The sequence below is a fragment of the Sphaerodactylus townsendi genome, linkage group LG13 (genome assembly GCF_021028975.2).
Source record: "Sphaerodactylus townsendi isolate TG3544 linkage group LG13, MPM_Stown_v2.3, whole genome shotgun sequence".
NCBI classification, from domain to species: domain Eukaryota; kingdom Metazoa; phylum Chordata; class Lepidosauria; order Squamata; family Sphaerodactylidae; genus Sphaerodactylus; species Sphaerodactylus townsendi.
This window is the reverse complement of record NC_059437.1, coordinates 44,857,387-44,877,951: the sequence shown is the minus strand read 5'-3', so window position 1 is coordinate 44,877,951 and position 20,565 is coordinate 44,857,387. Positions and strand designations below refer to the sequence as shown.

At 47.6% G+C, this 20,565-nt stretch overlaps 1 protein-coding gene across 3 annotated transcripts in view; it reads right to left on the bottom strand.

The window, feature by feature from the left end:
- Nucleotides 1–6,405: 6,405 nt before the first annotated feature.
- Nucleotides 6,406–20,565, bottom strand: part of LOC125442803 (septin-2) — a 59,530-nt gene continuing 45,370 nt past the window's right edge. For 2 of the 3 annotated variants that reach the window (XM_048514515.1, XM_048514518.1), the window contains exon 13: nucleotides 6,406–7,321. The gene's annotated coding sequence lies outside the window, so the exon portion shown is untranslated. Of the gene's footprint in view, nucleotides 7,334–20,565 lie in introns of all 3 variants that reach the window. The other variant, XM_048514516.1, reaches the window with a different exon arrangement.

The window sequence follows — 20,565 nt, the reverse complement described above, 5'->3', positions numbered from 1 at the left end:
GTTGGAACGAGGGACGTGACGATCACCATGGGGACTTCCATGAGTCAGTTTGGGGCTTCGTCTATGGATCGAAATACCATGTGGATCGGATCGATTCTACCACGCTGCAGGTGTGGATTACACAAACCTCAGATGCAACCTGTCATGGAGGAGGACGGAGAAGCTTGACCACCTTTCAGCGCGGCAAACTCCAGGAATCCATTGAACGCTTTCCCTGGACTCAGTATTTTGGTGATACTCCCAAGGAACCACCGTGGCACAGCACTGGGGCCCGGCCAAAGGACTACTGGGACTAAACCTTGGAATTGGGAGGTATCCGTGACCGGGCTTCCCAATCGGACCCCCCCCTAATCCCGCCAGCCATGACGCGCACTCTGAGGTGCCTCGGGAGCCACCGTGATGGCTACGCTCACAGGCGAGCTAATGGGTGATTGTCTCCGGCGTCTCGGCTTCCAGACGCATCGGCGAGTCCGGCGAAAGCCTGCATTCCCAGCCGACTCAGTTCCCTCTCCCATCGAGAGAGGACTGGGATGAGGAGATGGGGTATGCGACTACGCAGATGCCCAAGCGCATGGAACCGCGGAACGCCAGCTATGGGAGGAGGAACGGGCACAGCTGGTTACGCAAGAGCCGAAAACCCGCAGAGGGACCCGGGGGAACAGCAACGCAAAGAAGTCCAGGCTCTTCGAAGCTGGACCGTACAAAGAGCGCTACTTCCAATCGACAATATGCCCAGAATCTGCTCAGGTCCATGATAAAGTCCTGGAACATTCCAGACTGGATTTACAACGGCAACGCTGAAGCTGCCTGTATTCTGGCGCGACGCAAAGTGAGCTCACTGGAAGCCCTTATGCCAACCGGGACCTAACTGGCTAGAATTGGAACGAGAAAAGCTGCTGCTTGTACGCGCACTGTGGATGCATTGACTCGCATGGCGAGAGGGATCTGGCTGCATTGGAGAGGGAACTAAGGAGGCAGCAGACCAGGAAGCCCCAAGTTGGAGTCTATGCTGTTACTGGATCATGCCGGTGCCAGGGGGCCATCAGCATCTGGGTCCCAAGCACACCAAACGCGTAATGTCAGCCGCACTGCCAGCCTGATTCACCGCATATTACAACAGCTGCCTGCCCAACCTGCTCAACCCGCTGCAACCACCTCCTAGCAGGCTGTTTAAGAGTCAGCCGAACGGGGCTACTATCGGCCCCCCGATACCAGCCCGCTTTGATGGGACCCGCTTCCAAACTTCCTACTTCATCTTGGTAAACTCAATGCCCACTTTGAAGAACTATGATGACTTTATACCGGTCTGAGCCGGTGAAAAATAATGGACATCGGCTCAGTCCCTGGATAGGGGCAGCAGCCCGACTGGTTCGTGACTCTTCGATTGGATTTGCAGGATGAGGACTCTCGACAGATGCCCGCCGTGATTCCTCCAGTTTTGCGAAGCTGGCTGCTTTCAAGATCCAGGCGCCGAGAATGAAGCTTATCCGCGCACCATCAGTAAAAACCATCCAGCAAGGCAAACCGCCTGGCTTGCAGAATTTGTCTGGTTAATTTCAGCGCATGGCGGTTGCACCGACTTTCCCTCCTGAGTGGCCTGGAACGCGATGAAATGCGGTAATACTTCTCGGATGCTGTGGACGGCAAGCTACGCGGAACGCATGTTTTTAATTCGGGTTCCCTCGTACTATTGCAGATTGGATCCAGTTAGGGTCCCAAGTGGCGTCTCGTTTGGAATAATGGCCGTCAAGGAGGTCACTTCCACCAAAACCACTACTGTGTCCACCAAGTCAAGCCCAGCCGCCCCTACCGAAACCACCTCTGAACGCCATCGCCGACTGGGATTGTGTCTTTACTGCGGAGGGCCAGGTCATCTAGCCAACTGTCCCAAGAAACAAAAACCAACCGCTTCCAGCTCCGCTGCACTGGCCTGCCAAACCACCACGCAGGTCAGGGCCGCCTCCCACAGGCTCGTCTAAAGCGGTTACCGAAGGCGACCCAGAGGAGGGGGAAGCAGCTGTTTGCCTTTCTTCAGCCCCCATGGACATGGGCCCTCACCTCCTGACGCCGGTGAGTGAAGGCAGCGCCCCATTACTGTTCAAGCATTTCTGGCCAACCCTCAAACACACTCGCTGTGACAGCCTCGGCCCTCAGGGATTCCGGCTGCTCCCACTGCTTAATGCGGCCCCAGGTGGCAGAGGAGCTAGGTCTGGACCGAATTCCTTTGGTTAAGCCCATACCATTCACCCAAATGGACGGTAGCCCCTCGGGAACGGCGGGACCGCCTAGTTTTATTTTCCGGCCAAACACTCCATAGTTTTGGGCATGCCTTGGTTATTGTTACATGAACCAAAGTTCATTTGGAAAGAACGGATCCTAGAATTCACTGACCCTCCCTGCGGTGAACACATGAATTGGGGAGAAAACCCAACGTCTCCTGACACACACCCCTCCCTGGCTTCCTCAGTGATTGCTCCCATTCTATTGGCATCCCACCTGCATATCATGATCTAGCCAGAGTTTTTCAGGAGCAGGAATGCGATCAGTTGCCACCCCACAGAGACACTGACTGTAAAATTGTCATACAACCAGGGGCACAACTACCCAAAGGTAGAATCTACCGCATGAGTCCCAATGAGGAGAAGGAACTTCGTGCCTTCTTGGACAAGAACCTTGTCATGGGTTCATAATGTGAGGGCTACCAAACACACACACGCCAGTTCCGCTTTTGTTTGTCAAAAGAAAGATGGGTCTTCACTGCTTTGCACAGATTATCGAGGTCTCAATCGCGGTCTCCTTGTCCAATAAATATCCTTTGCCTTTTGATCAAGGACCTTTTAGATGCACTTTCGCAAAGGACGCATTTTACTAAATTGGACTTGAGAGAAGCTTACTACAGAGTCAGAATTGCTGAAGGCTATGAACACCTGACTGCGTTTAACACAAAGTTTGGACAGTTTGAATATTTAATAATGCCATTCGGTTAAGTGGGGCCCCCGGAGCTTTTATGGCCCTTATCAACTAAGTTCTCCATGATTTACTGTACAAGGGAGTTGTTGTATACTTAGATGATGTTTTAATTTACTCACAAACCATAGAAGAGCATGAAATATTGGTTCGAGAGGTATTGGAAACGCTTGTTTGACAACTCTCTCTTGCCAAACTCTCTCCAAATGCTGTTTTCATCAGACCTCCATTGACTATTTGGGTTAATGGATCTCAGCCCGAGGGCTTAAAATGGATCCTGCTAAAATTCGACGAAGTCCTCCAATGGCCTGCCCCCACCAATAAACATAAAGAACTCCAATTCGTTTCTTGGTTTTGCTAATTTCTATCGCGGACTTTATACCCCAATTCGCTGAACTGACTCTCCTCTCACAGACCTCTTACGCACTAAGGGTAAAGAGCCACTGCCCGCCAAGCCCGGGGCCCCACTTTCCTGGTCTGAGGCATGTCAAACAGCCTTTCAACTATTAAAATCTCCGTTTACCACCTAACCTATCCTAAAGCACCCTGACCCAGATCTCCGCTTTGTGGTTCACGTGGATGCCTCTGGACAAAGCAGCACTTGGGGCAGCCCTGTTGCAGAAAAATAAAGATGGTAGGCTGGTTCCGTGGTGCTTATTTGTCTAAAAATTCTCTGGTGCCGAACTCAACTGGACTGTGGAGACAAAGAGACTGGCGGCCATCAAAGTAGCACTTCCACTTGGCGCCACTGGCTGGAGGGGGCTAAGCACCCTTTTCAAGTTTGGTCGGATCATAAAACCAGGCAGCTCTTTCCACCCCCCTCAAGATGTCCGCAAAAACAACCGTTGGGCCGATTTCTTTTCTCGCTTCTCTTTACAGTCCATTTTTCCCTGGGAAAACCAACAAATGGCTGGCCAGCTGGGCCTCAAGGCCAATTGGGAGGAGGGTGGAGCTGCCTTTACGGTGACATTCCCACGACTGTTCTTTCCCCTCCCAGTTGGGTTGGCTGTCACCCGATCTCAAGCGTCCACTTCTCCTCCACCCCATTCCCAGTCTCTGCCTCTCCTTTCCTGGGAACTGGAGGAGGCGGGCTGCACAAGCCTCCAGCGGCCGAAGGAGACTCCCAATTCGTTTGGAGAATGGAGTTTGGCGGGGGGGAATGTTGCACGCACTCCCTCCGCCAAGCAGGTTCTTGAAGCTTGCCACGATGCCCGCTCGGCTGGACATTTTGGCTTTTTGAAAACTCTGCATCTAGCCCGCCGGCAGTTCTGGTGGTAGCGCAATGCTATAAAGACATTGAGGCATACATTAAAGGCTGCTCGGTTTGTGCAGAAGCCAAAACCATCCCGGAAAGCCCTATGGACTATTGAAACCTCTCGGTAGCCTCCGCCCCTTGGGAAGTCATCTCCATGGATTTTATTACAGATTTGCCCGAAAGTCATGGCAACACGGTTTTATGGGTGGTGGTAGACTTATTCTCTAAGCAAGCCCATTTTATTCCATGTACTTCCATCCCCTCCGGCCTCCTAAGTTGGCTTACGGCTGTTTATTCCAACATGTTTACCGCCTCCATTCCGCCCGTTAAAGGTGGTCTCCGACCGCCGCCCCCAATTCATCTCTAAAGTTCTGGAAGCGTTTTTTGGGATTGTTCCACGTTCAAAGTGACGGCGAGACTGAGAGAACGAACAGAACCCTAGAGCAGAATTTACTTTGTTACACCAACTACCACCAAGACAATTGGTGCGGAAGCTTATTCCTGCTTTAAGTGAGTACTCTACAACAATGCGGTTCATAGTAGTACAAAGAAAACCCCTTTGAAATTGTGTCTGGTCAGCTCCTTCCCACCAAGCAGCCACAACTACCCGCAGCAGCTTTGGACCCCCCAGAATTTCAACAATGGATTTCATCCCTAGCCGAGGGATGGAAGTCGGTCCAGACCATGCCACAACAAGCAAGGACTCCTAAAACTGTAAGCGGACAAACACCGCTCAGATTTTCCTCTGCGTGTGGGCTCCTGGGTGTATTTATCTACAAAAAAATCTCAGACGTGCATAGATATTCCAAACTTGGCAAGAGATTTGTGGGACCTTTCAGATTACTAAAGTGATTAATGATGTCACTGCCCGCTTAGATTTGCCTAACTCTCTTAGTAACATCCATCCTGTCTTCCATTCCAGCTTGCTCAAGGAGGCTCAGCTTCGATGCCTGGCACGCACTACTGGAGAGGCCCCCCCACCGACTATTATTGATGGCCACAAGCACTACTGAAATTGGCGCTTATCCTGGACTCTCGCTTTGTCGCAAGCGTTTGCGATATTTAGTCTCTTGGGTGGGATATTCCTCTGGGTATAATCAATGGGTTTATTCCGAAAATATTGAAGCCCCCACCCTTATTTCTGCTTTCCACCGCGCCTTTCCGCATAAACCTGGGGGGAAGGGGTCTTCTTTAGGGGAGGCAGAGTGTAAAGGATTCAATGGTGTTGATGGTGAAGTAACCTTGAGTGCATTCCACAGCCCGGGCGATGGGCCAGATGCATCGGCGGAGACTTTATCTTTGCGCGGGAGATGAAGACTCCGTTCCCATGGGAAGCAGGAAGGGGGGATGGGGTGAATGGTGTTATAACCTGTGCTTCTGGCGGGAAGTGCCATTCCTGCCACTGCGTGTACTTGAGCTTTCTAAGATGTCTTAATAAATGGACTTTTACTCCCAAAAGCCTTTTATTTCTGCTTCTATGGAATTCCTTACAAGAAGAAAGTCTGCTGAGAGAAAAATAAGTTCTGTTGATCACTAAAGCTAAGCAATGGGCACAATCACTATTCCCAGATTCGTGCAAGTACAGTTGGGTTAGAATTTGCTGGTTTTCTAGAGCTGACAACAAAGTCCATGCATCTGTCCTGAGGTGAAATGAAGGCCTCCTGGTTTTCATTATCTGCTTTGCTGGACAGGCTGTTTTCAGGTCCTGTAGACTGCATGTTAAAATTGAACTCACCTTCTTGATCTTTAAGCTTTCTGGACTACATGCCTGATTTTCTGGCCCACCCATGTTTTATTCCAGGACCAGACCATATTTTAGCCTGTACACATCAGACATCTCAACAAGTACTGAAAATTCTTCATCCTTGTCCCTTCTCCAGAGATAGCAATCCCACTACTTTGAGACCATGTTTTGGGATGAAAGTCCAGCACTATAGGACCTGAGGAATTGTGTCATAATTTGGTCCTTGATGTATTCGGACACAAAGATTTCAAAAAGTTGTGGTAAAGTTTTCTGGAGGTGTTCCTCACAGGCTCAGAGCCCAGGTAAGCAACTGCTCAGAGACACCAGATGGGACACCCAGATTCCTCTAGAACGGCAAACACACACACTTTCCAGAACAGAATCTCTCCTTTCTGCTTACTCATTTCATCAGCAATAATGAATGACAGGATAAACCCACTTAGGCAACTTTCTCTTGTTTATTCCATTTATTACAAAATGCTACGGGAAGTTAGTGTTGTGGTACATATAAAATGTTTTGAGTCAACTGAAGGAACCAGAATGGCTTAAACAGAAACTGTTGTTGTTTAGTACCTGCAAACCCAAGACGGGTTTTCTAGGAAATCCCTATGAACAATTTTGGCATACCAGGCATTTTCATTGATTTAAGGCATTGTGGGTAAGGGTTGTTCAATCCTTTGCCGCTATGATTCTTGTACCTGTAGTGTTCTGTTCCTTCTCCTCCACGACCCCCTTTTTAAAGAAAGCACCTGAGAGAATTCTACCATACACAATCTAAAGAAAACACGGCCCAGAGAGAAGGACTTTTGGGGAACATACGACTGTGAGAAAAGAATCCTACGAAGTCGCAACAAGCTACAAAATCATTCTATTAACTAAGCAAAAATGTAACTTGGTCAGGGCACAAAGCTCGTATATACATTTACAGGAAACAGCTTGCCGGTCTTTAAGAAACGAAGTTACAAGAGCACTCAGAATTATCCTAATAGGAAAGCCATGGTTCATCAACCTACTCTTCAAAGCTTATGTACACATAGTATTGAGCCTAATAGCTTTTTGAATGAAAGCAAAAAGAGAGACAGAAAAAGTTAAAAGGGAAATAAATCTGACATTATATGCAAGCGGACATCATTACAAAGTGGGTGAAACAAAGATATGAGAACCAACATGATTAAGGACGGAGATATATATGTATATGTGAGAGGGAGAGGCTGCTGTCCAATTGGATCTTCCAAGACTTTTGGCTGCATCTTGCAATATCCCGCACTGCATCCAAGCATTATTCCATTGGTATTTTCTACTATCATCATTCGGTTTGAACTAAAGCATGGATTTTCCAGAGGATCGTAGAACTGCTGTGGAAGAAGAAAGGCAACAGTTTAGAATGCAGACAGAGCTTTCCAAGTCTGTGGAACTCCTTCCCTTAAGAAGGTTTATTTATTCGTTCATTTATACTCCATCTTTGTCCTCGGTGGAATGGATTTGCCACTCTCCTCTTAGGTATCAAGCCCAGGAACTTTTATTGCTGAGAAGTTCTGGAGTATTTCGTTTTATGGGCAGGCTGGTTAATTTAGCTAGTTTTTAAAGTACCAAGTACCAAGCATAGGCTGAATGATGCAGGGAATGAGGTAAGACGGGCAAGTGAAGCTGCCTTTCCCAGGAACACACGGCAAAATTCAAATTCAGCATGAGATTGTCCATTCAAGAGCAGAGCAGCCTCCTCCTGCAGATGCATTCTACAGACCACAGGACTATGTCTGGCTCCAGACTCAAAGAGTTTTCCCGCATTCAAGCTCCTTCTCACTGGCTCTGTGCCAGATGACTACAAGGCTGAATTTAGCTCCTGTACGTTTGATGCTTTACAACATTTAATGAGAACAGAGGAAGCAGGACTCCAATCTAGTTCTAATTCTGATCTCATCCCACTCCTTACTCCTGACAGACTCGCGTGTGCTGCGTGCCCTCCTCCTCTGGAAAACAAGAGCTGGAGGACTGCTCCTTTAACATGGGTGAAATCCTCCTGGGTATACAGAATTAGCAGCACCAGGCTGCAGAAGAGGGCAATGGCCCAATCCAGACTGGGCAGGCAGGAACAGCCCCGCCCCACCCTCTCCAAAGGGTTTCCCTGCAGCACAGGAAGCCTGAAAAAAAAAAACCCAAACCACTGGTAAAAATCCCCCATAGGACATAACAGAGATACGCCATGATAATGGAGATATGCCATGTGATGCATCTGCAAGGCCAGCTGCTCTGGCATGCAGGGGTTGGATGAGCAGTGGAAGCTAAGATCAGCTCCACCCCCTGGCCTGCCCACAAAATGCCCCCAGCTACACTGGTGTAGTTTTGTGTGCTGGCAGACCTAGGGAAGGCCAGCAGCTTCTGGATCAGGGACCTCAGAACAGTGCAGTGCCCACCCAGGTAAGTTACTCCTCTGCCAGCGCATTTGCCTCTTGTGCCAGCAGGGTGGGCACGCATACTGGGGCCAACCCATCCCCGGATTGGGCTCTAGGAGGGGATTCAGACAAACTCATGCATAACAGATCAGCCACTGTGAGCCAGGACAGTGAAAACATAACCTCTCTATGTAGAAGCAGCATACTTCTGAGTACCAGCTAGTGCAGGGGTAGGGAACCTTTAACACTCAAAGAGCCATTTGGACCCATTTTCCATGGGAAAAGAAAACACTTGGAGCCGCAAATAATTTTTGACATTTAAAATAAAGTTTACACTCTCTCTCTATATATATATAGGGGGGGGGGGGTTTACCTTTTACTCCGTTCATTCTGAGAAGTGCATGGATGTGCCCGCCCTGCTGCCTGCAGGGTGGGCAAGGATGAAGCCGGTGGCTTGGCCTTGCCGGCCGCCGGGAAAGTGCCCGCCCCGCTCCAACGGGGCAGGCAAGAGGGGAAGCCCACGGTGCGGCCCAGCCGACTGTGAGCAGTTGGTGCGCCCGCCCCTGCTGCCTGCAGGGCGGGCAAGGATGGGGCCAGCGGCTCGGCTCGTGGAGCCACAGTGCAAGGGCAGAAGAGCCGCATGCGGCTCTCGAGCCGCAGGTTCCCTACCCCTGAGCTAGTGGAAGGGAGCCAAGGGGAATGCTATCATCTTCTTATCCTGTTAGTGGGCTTCCTGGGGGCTTCTGCTTTGGTTGAAAGGATACTGGAGCAGACGGATCATTGGTCTGATCCAGCTGGGCTCTTCTCAAGTTTCTTTCAGTGACATGAGAGCCAATCTAAATCTGGGTAAGATTTGTCTGCAACCTGCGGCTCTCCAGATGTTCATGGATTACAAATCCCATCAGCCCCTGCCAGCATGGCCAATTGGAGAGTCGCAGGTTGCAGACCGCTGATTTAGATGAAGGTGGAGTGAAAATTATGAGGAGGAACATCAACAGTTTGAGATATGCTGACTATACCACATTACTGGCAGAAAATAACTAAGACTTGAAACAACTACTCATGAAAGTTAAAGCAAAAAGTGCCAAAACAAGACAAGGGCTGAACATCAGGACAACAAAAGTAATACCTACTGGGGAATTACTCAACTTTATGGCGGACATCAAGGAAACTGGGATTGTTCAAGACTTCCTATTCCTTGGTTCCATCGTCAACCAAAAGGGAGACTGCAACCAGGAAATCAGAAGGCAATTCAGTCTAGAAAGGGCAGTCATGAAGGAGCTAGAAAAGATTCTGAAGTACAAGGATGTGTCACTGGCAGCCAAGGTCAAGTTAATTTATGTCACAGTGTTCCCTGTTACTATGTATAAGTATGAAAGCTGACTGGAAGTAGATTCCTTTGAAATGTGGTGTTGAAGGAGAGTTTCACGGACATTGTGGACTGCCAAAAAGACAAATAAGTGGGTCCTCAGTCAAATCAAGCCTGAACTATTTTGAGAAGACAAGAGACACTTGGAAAGGCCAATAATGGCAGGAAAAGAGGAAGACCCACTATAACAGTGGTGGCGAATCTATGGCATGCGTGCCAGAGGTGGCACTCAGAGCCCTCTCTGTGGGCACGTGTGCACAGAGTTTGTCGTGGGCGGGGGGAGAAAATCATCCCCCACACACATCTAGGCTGGCCTGGGCTGCTGGGCGTGACGTGTGCGTACTGCGGCGAACAGGTAGAACTCGGCTGGGAGGGCTGGTGCCTATGGTTACTCCTTTACCTGGGAGTAAGCTTGGTTGCTGGCAATGGGGCTTGCTTCTGAGTAAACCCTCCTAGGGTCGCGATTCACCCATTCAAAGCGTTGCACGGTTGCTTCAAAGCAAAGTCACCAACTACCACCAATCTTACTCCCGGTAACGCATGCCTTGGAGCCAACCATTTTTTCTAAACGGAAACCTCAGTATTCAGGTTAAATTGCCGTGTTGGCACTTTGCGATAAATAAGTGGCTGTTGGGTTGCAGTTTGGGCACCCGGTCTCGAAAAGGTTCGCCATCACTGCACTATGAGAAAGACTGACTCTATAAAGGAAGTCAACACTCTCAGTTTGAAAGACCTGAGCAAGGCTGTTAATAATAGGGCATCTGAGGACGCTGATTCATAGGGCTGCCATAGGTCGAAAGCGACTTGACGGCTCTTAACATACACACAAACACACACACACCACCAACCGGAGAGATATGCTAAGCCCTGGAGCTCTAACCACAGAGCTTATGTATTCCACAGTTTCGTGCCTAGCACAGAATTCTGCATTAGATGAAAATATCTAGCAATCCAAGGAGATCAACATTCCTTTCTTAACAGCGAATTTTTTTTTTGTTTTAGCTGAGTCCCCATTGCCCTGCCTGAAATACCTCTGAACCGCCAGCCTGCTGGACCACCTGCCAACCGCTTAGATACAAGTGACGTAAGTCACATTAGTAATTGCAGGTCTAACTGCAGTTTGCATGCAAATGCATGTAATTGAGCACCAATACTTTTTAATTTAAAAGGAAACTCATTCAGGGAAGGGGAAGGAGAGATGGATTTGTTCTAGGGCAGACGCCCTTCTAATGCAAGGTCCAGAACTTGCATCTGAGTGGGAAAAGAAGTATAGGGATTGGAGAAGAAGAGAGCCATGGAAGGAAATACTCTCTCCCCTTTCTCCAGCCGCCACTCTGAATTCCTAACCCCTAATCTGTTTTTCTTGAAAATAAACACACAAAATGTCACCGTGTAGTTAGTCCCTTGCTCCTGTCCTGCCAGAACATTCAACTCTTCTAAATGAATTTAAACAAATGAGCTATTTAATTTGTTCTGGGGTAGTGTGTGTTTTAGCAGGCAGACATTCTGTCCAGCAGCAAGCATGGTGAGAAAAACACCAGACGTGCTTGCTTAGACACTGCAGTCTTGCAGAAAAAGAGGGCAATAGCAAAAGGAGGGGAACAAATGGATTTCTGGAAGGCCAGCAGGGAAAGAGATGTGAGAGAACAAGTCCTGGGAGTCCTAGAGCTCAGGCTCTCCGTCTTCATTCCCTGGCGCATGGCCTGGATACCAAAAACTTCCTGGTTTTGCAACAAGCCAGTCTTACAGCCAACCACCCTGTGTGGAAACCATCACACAGAGTTTTCCCACATTCCTCCCCAGAAACACCAGTGCTGGAATACTGGGACCTGAATGGAGGACCAGCCGCATGGGTTGGGAGGGGGGCTGAAATGAGCAGAAGGGGGGAAGTGAAGCTGTGTTTGCAGGAGGTGTTCAGCCCCCTCGTCCTCCAGCCCCACGACCCGCACTGCTGTTCCTCTGCACAGGTCCCAAAACCCTAAGAACGAATGAGCAGGGGTCAGAAGGGACCGCAACCACGGAGAGGGGCATGAGAAAACAATGAAATTCTGTGCTCAGATGGTTGGACACATGATTGTTATTTCATCTGAATCATAAACTACAGTTTGCCTTCAACACAAAATTCCAAACCAGGATAAACAGGAAGTCCTCACCCTAGAGAGTGGGTCTCTAGGGCGCGGATACTGAAGATCATGTCGGGTGGGCTCTGGGACTTCAAGGGTTTGTTCTAAAAGAAAAAAATACTGGTTCGCCCTGAAATCTGGCCCTAACCTGTGTGGCCCAGGCTAGACTGACCTTGTCAAATCTCAGAAGCAGAGCTCTGTCCAGCAGCAGACCATCAGGGAAGTCCAGGGTTGCTATTCAGAAGCAGGAAGTGGCAAACCACCTCCGAACGACTCTTGCCTTGAAAATCCTGCAGAGATGCCATAAGTCACCTGTGACTGGACAGCAGTTTCTGCCACCTTTCATCTAAAGGCAGCCCAAGTCACCCACCTTGGCTGCCCAAAGAACGTGCTGACAGCGGTTGTAGCGGTTAAGAGCAGGAGCACTCTAATCTGGAGAACTGGGTTTGATTCTCCACTCTGCCACTTGAGCTGTGGAGGCTTATCTGGAGAACCAGATTAGCTCATGCACTCCAACACATGCCAGCTGGGGGACCTTGGGCTAGTCACAGTTCTTCTGAGCTCTCTCAGCCCCACCCACCTCATAGGGTGTTTGTTGTGAGGGGGGGGGAGGAAATTGTGAGCCCCTTTGAGTCTCCTTACAGGAGAGAAAGGGGGAATATAAATCCAAACTCTTTTTCTTCTTCTTAACCCTTGGGCCTTTATTAAGGACAAATGCTTTGCAGTGAAATGGAGGGGAAATCCCACATTCAGCAAGCAGGAAACCAAAATGTTATCATGCCAACCAGTTGTGGCATGTGAACTGAAGCTGAACTCCAGTAAGCAGTGGTGTACATTACATTGAGCTTCAACAGTATTTAAGATCTTGACCTGTAAAAGCTGAAAGAACGAATGGGTCTCTAGGGTGCTGATACTAAAGAAAATCATTGCATTCAGCTAAGGAAGGCCATTAGAGAGAATGCAACACACCACTGATGTCTTTTTTGTTGTTGTAATGATGCAGATTGGTGCTACTTATGTAGTACTGAAAGCGTAATTATTCTGCAGTATGTATACCACATTCTAAAAATTATTCTTTGTGTTTTTGCAGGACATGTGCAACAGGATACCCCTCGGACTCAGTGAATACAAGCAGCTCCTGATATTTATTCAACTGTGTAGACTCCATACTTTCCATAACCCTTTGAGACGGCTTAAGACACAATAAACTAAAAGCAACGGAAGTACTAAAATACAGTCAGCAAACCGGCAAACAAACCAGCAGAGCAGCAGCAAACCAAAGTCAGCCAAAACACAAAAGTTGCCAAATGCCGGCAACAGAAGGATGTAACCGTGCCGTGCACTTCAGCCAAGCATTCAAAGAATATTTAAAATTCCAGGTAAGTTCATGTGGGAAGAAGTGGTCCTTGGAGACTGTCGGATCCAAATAGTTCAAGGTTGCTACTTATAAATTTTGCAGTCAGCCTCCCTTCAGGTGTTACTACTGTGTTGTTGCTTAACAACCGAGCTGGTATGGCCAGATCCCATCCCACCAAGCTAATCTGAAATAGATCCACAGTTTAACACTAGTGTATCCCGATTGCACCTAAAATATCCACACGCCATTCTAACGCACCCCACCCACTGGACAAGAAACTTCAGTTGTGTGAAGACACTGAGATTTCTCAATCCCTTTTCAAGCTCCTCACAATAACGTTCAAGGTTCTGCTGGGAAGGGAGGGGAAGCCGTGAAAACCAGGACAAACATAGCCGCAAATCATCCTTATATTTCTGGCTATAGGATGGTGGAGTGACAGCCTTAAGCTTTTAACTTTTCAGTTGTACACTGAGAACAGCCCAAGGGCTATATGGGGTCAAGTCCCTGGGCTGTAGCCATTTAGTCACATGGGGGGGCAGAAAATTGCCCCCACGCTCCTCCTCCTTCCCCTGGTCCATACTATGACTTCAAGACCTGGTGCAAAAATCAAGACCTGTTTTGGTTGTGGTGGGGGAGGGCGGCTGCCCACACCAGGGACAGGGGGATTCAGATTTTGCACCGGACTACATCTTCCCTAGATATGCCTCTGCTAAGTGTCTTTGATATCCCCTTTCCCAGTAAGAGAATTTATTTCTTATCTGGCCTGTCCAGTGAAACCATGTTGCAGGAAAACCAAGAACTGGAACCACGAAAATGGGCCTGCTCAAGTCATCCAAAGGTTGCTGAGGTATGACTTTTTAAGCTGCCAGGTTTACGATTCTGTCTGTATGTTGATCTATTTTATTAATATGTATATTATTGATGTTAGCCGCTCTGAGTCTGTCACGACAGGGGAGTGGCCACAGAAGTCCAAGAAATAAACCAATAACATTTATCACCATCCAGTTTTTGACCAAGATTCACTAAGTAATTGTTTTATAACATGGGAGGCTTTGCATGGAATTCCAGCAGTAAGTAGTTTTATGCCTCCTATGTTGATACAGCTGGGCTTGAATTAAGATTCAGTGCTCCAGGTAATAGCACAGGAAGATACTGAAGGATTGGGATGCTCGCCTCTGGGGAAATAATACAGAAGACCAAGGCTCATGTCATTAGGTAAACAAAAGTCAGGAACAGCCATTCTGAAGATCCCAATTGGAAACTCAGCAAAGCCCTCACCAAACAGCTTCTCAGCAGCACTGTTAAAGGGTGTTTCCTCAAGGGTCCAGGGGGGAGTTTCTTTAGGACAGAAAAGAGTAAGTACCTCAGCAAAGGAATCAGAAGTTCAGAATGCCCACGAGGACCATCTCTCGAGGTACGCTGAGCAAAGAGTGCCTAGATCAGCAAAAACCTTATAATTCCTCACTCCTCCACATGGAGCCTGTTGGGTGACCTTGGGCTAGTTACAGTTCTGTCAGAACTCTCTCAGCCCAAACAGAGGCAGAGAACCTCAAACGTCTCTTGCCTTGAAAACCTTACATAGTCGCCATAAGTCAGCTGTGACTTGACGGCAGAAACAAACACATGCCAACACACAGATTCGGAAGAAGCCCCAACTTAGAGGGACAGCACCAGCTTTGCATCCAGGGGGTCTCAGGTTTAGAGCCAGTGTGGTGTAGTGGTTAAGAGCAGGTGCACTCTAATCTGGAGAACCGGGTTTGGTTACCCGCTCTGCCATCTGAGCTGTGGAGGCTTTTCTGGTGAACCAGATTAACTTGTGCACTATAACACATGCCAGCTGGGGGATCTTGGGCTAGTCACAGTTCTTCTGAGCTCTCTCAGCCCCACCCACTTCACCGGGTGTTTGTTGTGGGAGTAGGAGAAGGGAAAGGCAATTGTAAGCCCCTTTGAGTCTTCTTACAGGAGAGAAAGGTGGGATGTAAATCCAAATTACTCCTCCTCTTCCCCCTTCCTCCTCCTCCTTTATTGGGGGTGGGGGGTTGCACTTATACATTTTGATGGAGAGTTTGTTGAACTCAAAGAACACTCATTCCCAGAAGTTCAACAACCAGCAAGAAAAAACAGCAACTTGTACTTGCTCCAGAGCAAAGGGTTACTCTACCGTGACTTAGTTTATCAAACTGCCTTCCAGGTTTATATGATATGATGTAACCCGCATCTCAGAGATTTCCTATTTGGAAGCAACCTTTAACTGAACACAAATACGGTAACATTAATTTTTTTTTAATGGCAAAAGACACCTATAGCTGTGGTACCGCCTTGCCTCGTTTTTATCAGGCAAATCATACACCTTGACAAAATTCATGAACAAATAAGGAAACAACCATGAACTATGAGCAGAAGCTAAAGAAAATCATTCAAAAAAATAAATCATCAACCAGGATTGTGGAAGATCACTCCAAGAAAGGGCAGCTGGCTGGAGCTACATACCAGAGTCCGGAAGATTTAAGAGCATTTAGGTTGGCCGAGTAAGGACAAAAGCAAAGCCCGGATCAAAAGTTACAGGTTATTAGCTCAGCTCAGAAAGAACCAAGCGAATTGGGGTTTTGCTCGCTCTTTCCTCAAGGATTAGAGGCTTAAGGCAAAGCAAACCCCAAATCCTGTTTTAGCACAAATATTAAATATTTATTGTATTTTCAAATTACAAAGCACTTTTTCTTTTTCTTTTTTACTAGCAATACCAGGTTTTAAGAACATTTAGATCTAGGCTGCTCACATTCCATGCAAGCACTCTGCGCTGGTTTGCTAGTTTAGGGAATTTATATGTCACCTCTCCAGAGTCACCTCTCCAGAGTCTCAAAAATGAAAGCAATACTATAAATCCATTAAAAAGTAATATACATTATTAACAGGGAAAAATGGATAGAGAAACAGCATAAAACAACTATGGTGCAGCCTTTTTTTAAAAAAAACTATTAACATAGGTTGCAAGCTAGAAGCAGACCATAAAATATATTTTTTAAATTATTTTGGCCCAGTGTCGAGACAACACTGTTGAGGTGAGCCTCAAGGGGGAAGACTTTGCAAAGACGAGGTGTCACCAGTGAAAAGACCCCATCAGATGTAACCAAGTGTCTTACCACTGTACTTCCTTCTAAGAGAGACTGCAATCTAGTGACTACAATGCTTGGTTAGCACATGGGACATCCAAGAAGAACAGTGGGCAGTTTTTGCCAAATAACGATGTCAGCCAAGTCCACCTGACAGGTTTGTTTTGAGGATACAAGTGAAAGCCTCGCATACAGAACTGTGAGCCCCACAGAAGAAAGATGTCAAGGCAACTAAATGTGGTTTAATGGATCTATTCTTTTTAAACGACCCACTGCTGGCTTTACTGTGACTCGTTTTCCACTGCTTCAGGGACTAAGGCTCATTCCGCACATGCAGAATAATGCACTTTCAAACTGCTTTCAATGCTCTTTGAAGTTGTGCGGAATGGCAAAATCCACTTGCAAACAGTTGTGAAAGTGGTTTGAAAATGCATTATTTTGCATGTGTGGAAGGGGCCATAGATTGGTCCTGTTAGTATGATTAATGCTGTTTATGATGTTTCATTCATTTTTCAGGAGTGGCATTTGTATGGCTTGGGATCCATAAGCTGCTCCGAGAGCACAGCAGACAAAAACGCCTTTATACAAATAAACTCAATAGGACCCCAGGAAGACAAGGATGCTTCCTAATCTGCAGTGTGAGGATGAGTGACATTCATGGGGGCCCAATGAACCCTCAGAAGCAAGGTGTGGGGAGGGAAGTGATGCAGGACTGTGGATTTTAGATCTTAGTGTTTTATAATGTAATACAGGAATCACTTTAATGTTTTAACTTTGTGTGTGAGCTGCCCTGAGCCCAGCTAAGGGCAGGCATAAATATAGTTAAATACAGTTATCCCTTCCACATCACAGGGGTTAGGGTTGCAGTGCCCCTGTGATCTGAAATCCAGATAAAATACTGGTTGTGGTGGGTTTTTCGGGCTGCGTGGCTGTGGTCTGGTAGATCTTGTTCCTAACGTTTTGCCCGTATCTGTGGCTGGCATCTTCAGTGCTGTATCACAGAGAGAAATCTGTTACACACTGTGAAACAGACTTTTCTCTGTGATACAGCTCTGAAGATGCCAGCCACAGATGCGGGCGAAACGTTAGGAACAAGATCCACCAGACCACGGCCACAAGACCCGAAAAACCCACCACAACCAGTTGAACCCGGCCGTGAAAGCCTTCGACAATACCAGATAAAATACGTTGGCCCTTCCTTTGTACTAGAGAATAAGTGTGAATTTTTTTTCTTTTCTTTTAACTTTTAAAAAAGAAATGGCATACCTTTATGGTATCAAAAGATAAAATATGTTGACATTATACAATACTATACGTATACTGTATGCATTTCTGAGTTTCTAAGCTTCTTTTGTGTTGTCTCCGTCTTCCGCAAAACTCCTCAAAAATCCCAATTTAATTTCTTATGCCGACACACGACATATCAAAACCGCAGTGGGGAAAGTTGTGATGCAGAAGGGGTAACTGTAAAAGGAACGAAGAAAAATACAGAAAAGGACTACCTCTTCTGACAAAACCGCAGCTCTTTGGATTGACAGAAATCGGGGCCTTGAAGGATCACCAGTTTCGCCTCGGTCTCTCCCATCATCGGGGAAGGAACCCACTTCACGCTGCCAAGTGAACCGTGACGAGGCAAATCGCAACACGTTCCTTCCAAGGCGCTGACGTGACCGAGGGAAGACAATGCCGCTGAGAAGTTGATCCAGCCTTAAGTCAGAACAACCAGGTGGAGACGCCGAAGACCCAAAATTCTGCCTAAGCTTCACATTCCAGCCCTCGGAAGCTGCAGGCACAAATGCGTTCTTCCCCAGATGACTTTTCTCATCACATCAGTTTGGCAACCGACCATGATTAAGTCTGGTCGCTATGGCGATGCGGCACATATTTGCCTTTTAAAATCCCATGTAGCCATTATTGCGGGGAGCAGGGCTTGCTTTTGAATCCTTTGTAATATTCCTGCTAGAAGCATGACTAACAGTTTTAAAAGCAAGATAAACCGCAGGATGGGGGGGGGAGTGGCTCGAGACATTTTTTTTAAATAAAAAAGAATCTTCGTTCTTTATCATTATTATTCAAAATGTTTTAATATCATTTCAGACCACAAAGCAGGTCTGAAAACAAATGCAATTAATAACTAGGAGTTAAGACCCAAATCAAGAAAGAATCAACATTCCCAAAAGCTCAACATCCGACAAGCGTCTTGGGCAAGAAAAAACAGCAATTAAACGCAGCATAACAGCTGCAAAACAGATTGTCCCAATTTATTTATGCTTGCTTGGAGAATTTTTGGCCCAACTTTCCACCACGGAGGCACTCAAAAAAGCTAAACACATGATATAGCCACTGTGCAGCTTGTTTTTAAATGCTGGTGGGCATTAAACAAAAAGAATCTCCCTGAGCCGCAGGACTATAACATGCGGTATACCGGAAGGACTATACCACATGGTTTTACCAAACATGTGGCTCAGCTGTTGGTCTTTGGGCTTTCAGAATGTCGCTGCAGCCCTCCCAAGATGTGAGACTGACAGCCCCATCCAAAGGGGGGGGGCAAGGCAAATCCACGGTGGGAGTGGCGTGCTGGGGCACTTACCCCGGCAGAGGGGTGAAACCGCCAACGTGCGGTGGCTGCTGCCCTCCCCAATGGTGGGACACGGTTCAGGACACTGCAGCAGCATCCCTACCCCACTACCGTGGGGGCATTCCAGGGGCACGGTTAGGGGAGGCAACTTTAGTCGGCTTCTTCCTGGCCATTCGCCATATTGCACCAGCGGCGTTTCATTCAGGCGTAAGCCAGTGAAAACGGTGGTGCAAGTCTGAGGAGCCCCATAGAGGCTGCTCAGCAGCAGGAAGGTGTCTTCTCTTTGCAAGCCTCCCCACACTGCCAGGAAACTTCTAATGGGGAGGGGCAGCTGGGCACTGCGGGGGCTGGAAGCCCAGTTCATGGATGGGACTGCCCACATTAATTGGCAGTTTGGTTCCATCCCTCACTTTTGGCTATTTCAGGGTGTGTTGAGCCATCCGCCTCTTCAGCTACATTCTGCAGTGCTAGGAAATGTAGCTAAACTGCTTTGATTAAAATTCCCAACGCGAATGCTACATAGATTTGTCAGTACAGATACTGACAAGCTGGAACAGGTCCAGAGGAGGGCAACCAAAATGGTATAAAGTCTGGAACCCATGCCCTACGAGGACAGACTTAGGGAGAGGGGGATGTTCAGTTTGGTGAAGAGAAAGTTAAGCATGTGGGCCATGTTCAGATATTTGAAGGGATGTCATGTTGGGGAGGGAGCAAGCTGGTTTTCTGCTGCTCCAGAGACCAGGACCAGGAGTCATGGGTTCAAGGTGAAAGAAAAGAGATTCCACCTAAACATCAGGAAAAACTTCCTGACAGAAAGGGCTGGTCGACATTGGAAAGCACTACCTCAGAGTGTGGTGGAGTTTCCTTTGTTGGAGATTTTTAAAGAGAGGCTGGATGGCCATCTGTCAGCTTTGATTGTGTGTTCCTGCATTGCAAGGGGTTGGACCTGATGGCCCTTGGGGTCTCTCCCAACTCTATGATTCTATGGTATGCACTGATACTATTGGGATGGAGAGCACCCCCCCCCCCCAGTTTCAGGATATGGGGCTCAGGGCAGCAGGTGGCTCCACTTTCCTCTCCACCTCCATGCTTCTGTGCTGTGCTACTGTACCAGGCAGAGCTTCTGCTGCTGAGGAAAGGCCCCATTTTTCAAACATCAGCAAAAGAAGAATAACAAATAACCGGCCTGCTGGAGACAAGAGCCCAGCCTCTAGCCCGAAGCTGCCTTTGTCTAGCATAGCACAGGATGAAGCTGTCTGATGATTAGCTTCTCCGTCTCATGTCCACAGGCACAACCTTTTCTTGACTGCAGACACCCATAAAACAATACGCACGTTTTCTGAACTGGAAAATGAGACCAGTTTATTATTATTAGTCTCTCAGATTCAAGATTTTGTTTCCCCCCTTCAGAAATGTGCAAAGAATCTTCCCCATAGCAAAATAAATAAATAAACTCCTTCTGTTTGTCCTCTCTCTCTCTCTCTCTCTCTCTCTCTCTCTCTCTCTCTCTCTCTCTCTCTCTCAGCTTTGCCTGTTTGAATTGCCTTCTTCTCCTTTTAAGACTGTTCAAGATAAAGCATCACCCCGGGAGCGCTATTCAAATGCAGGGTAAAAGAAACAGACAGCCTTCTGACCCCACCCGGGGCAATGCAGCAGATTCTTTGGCGTG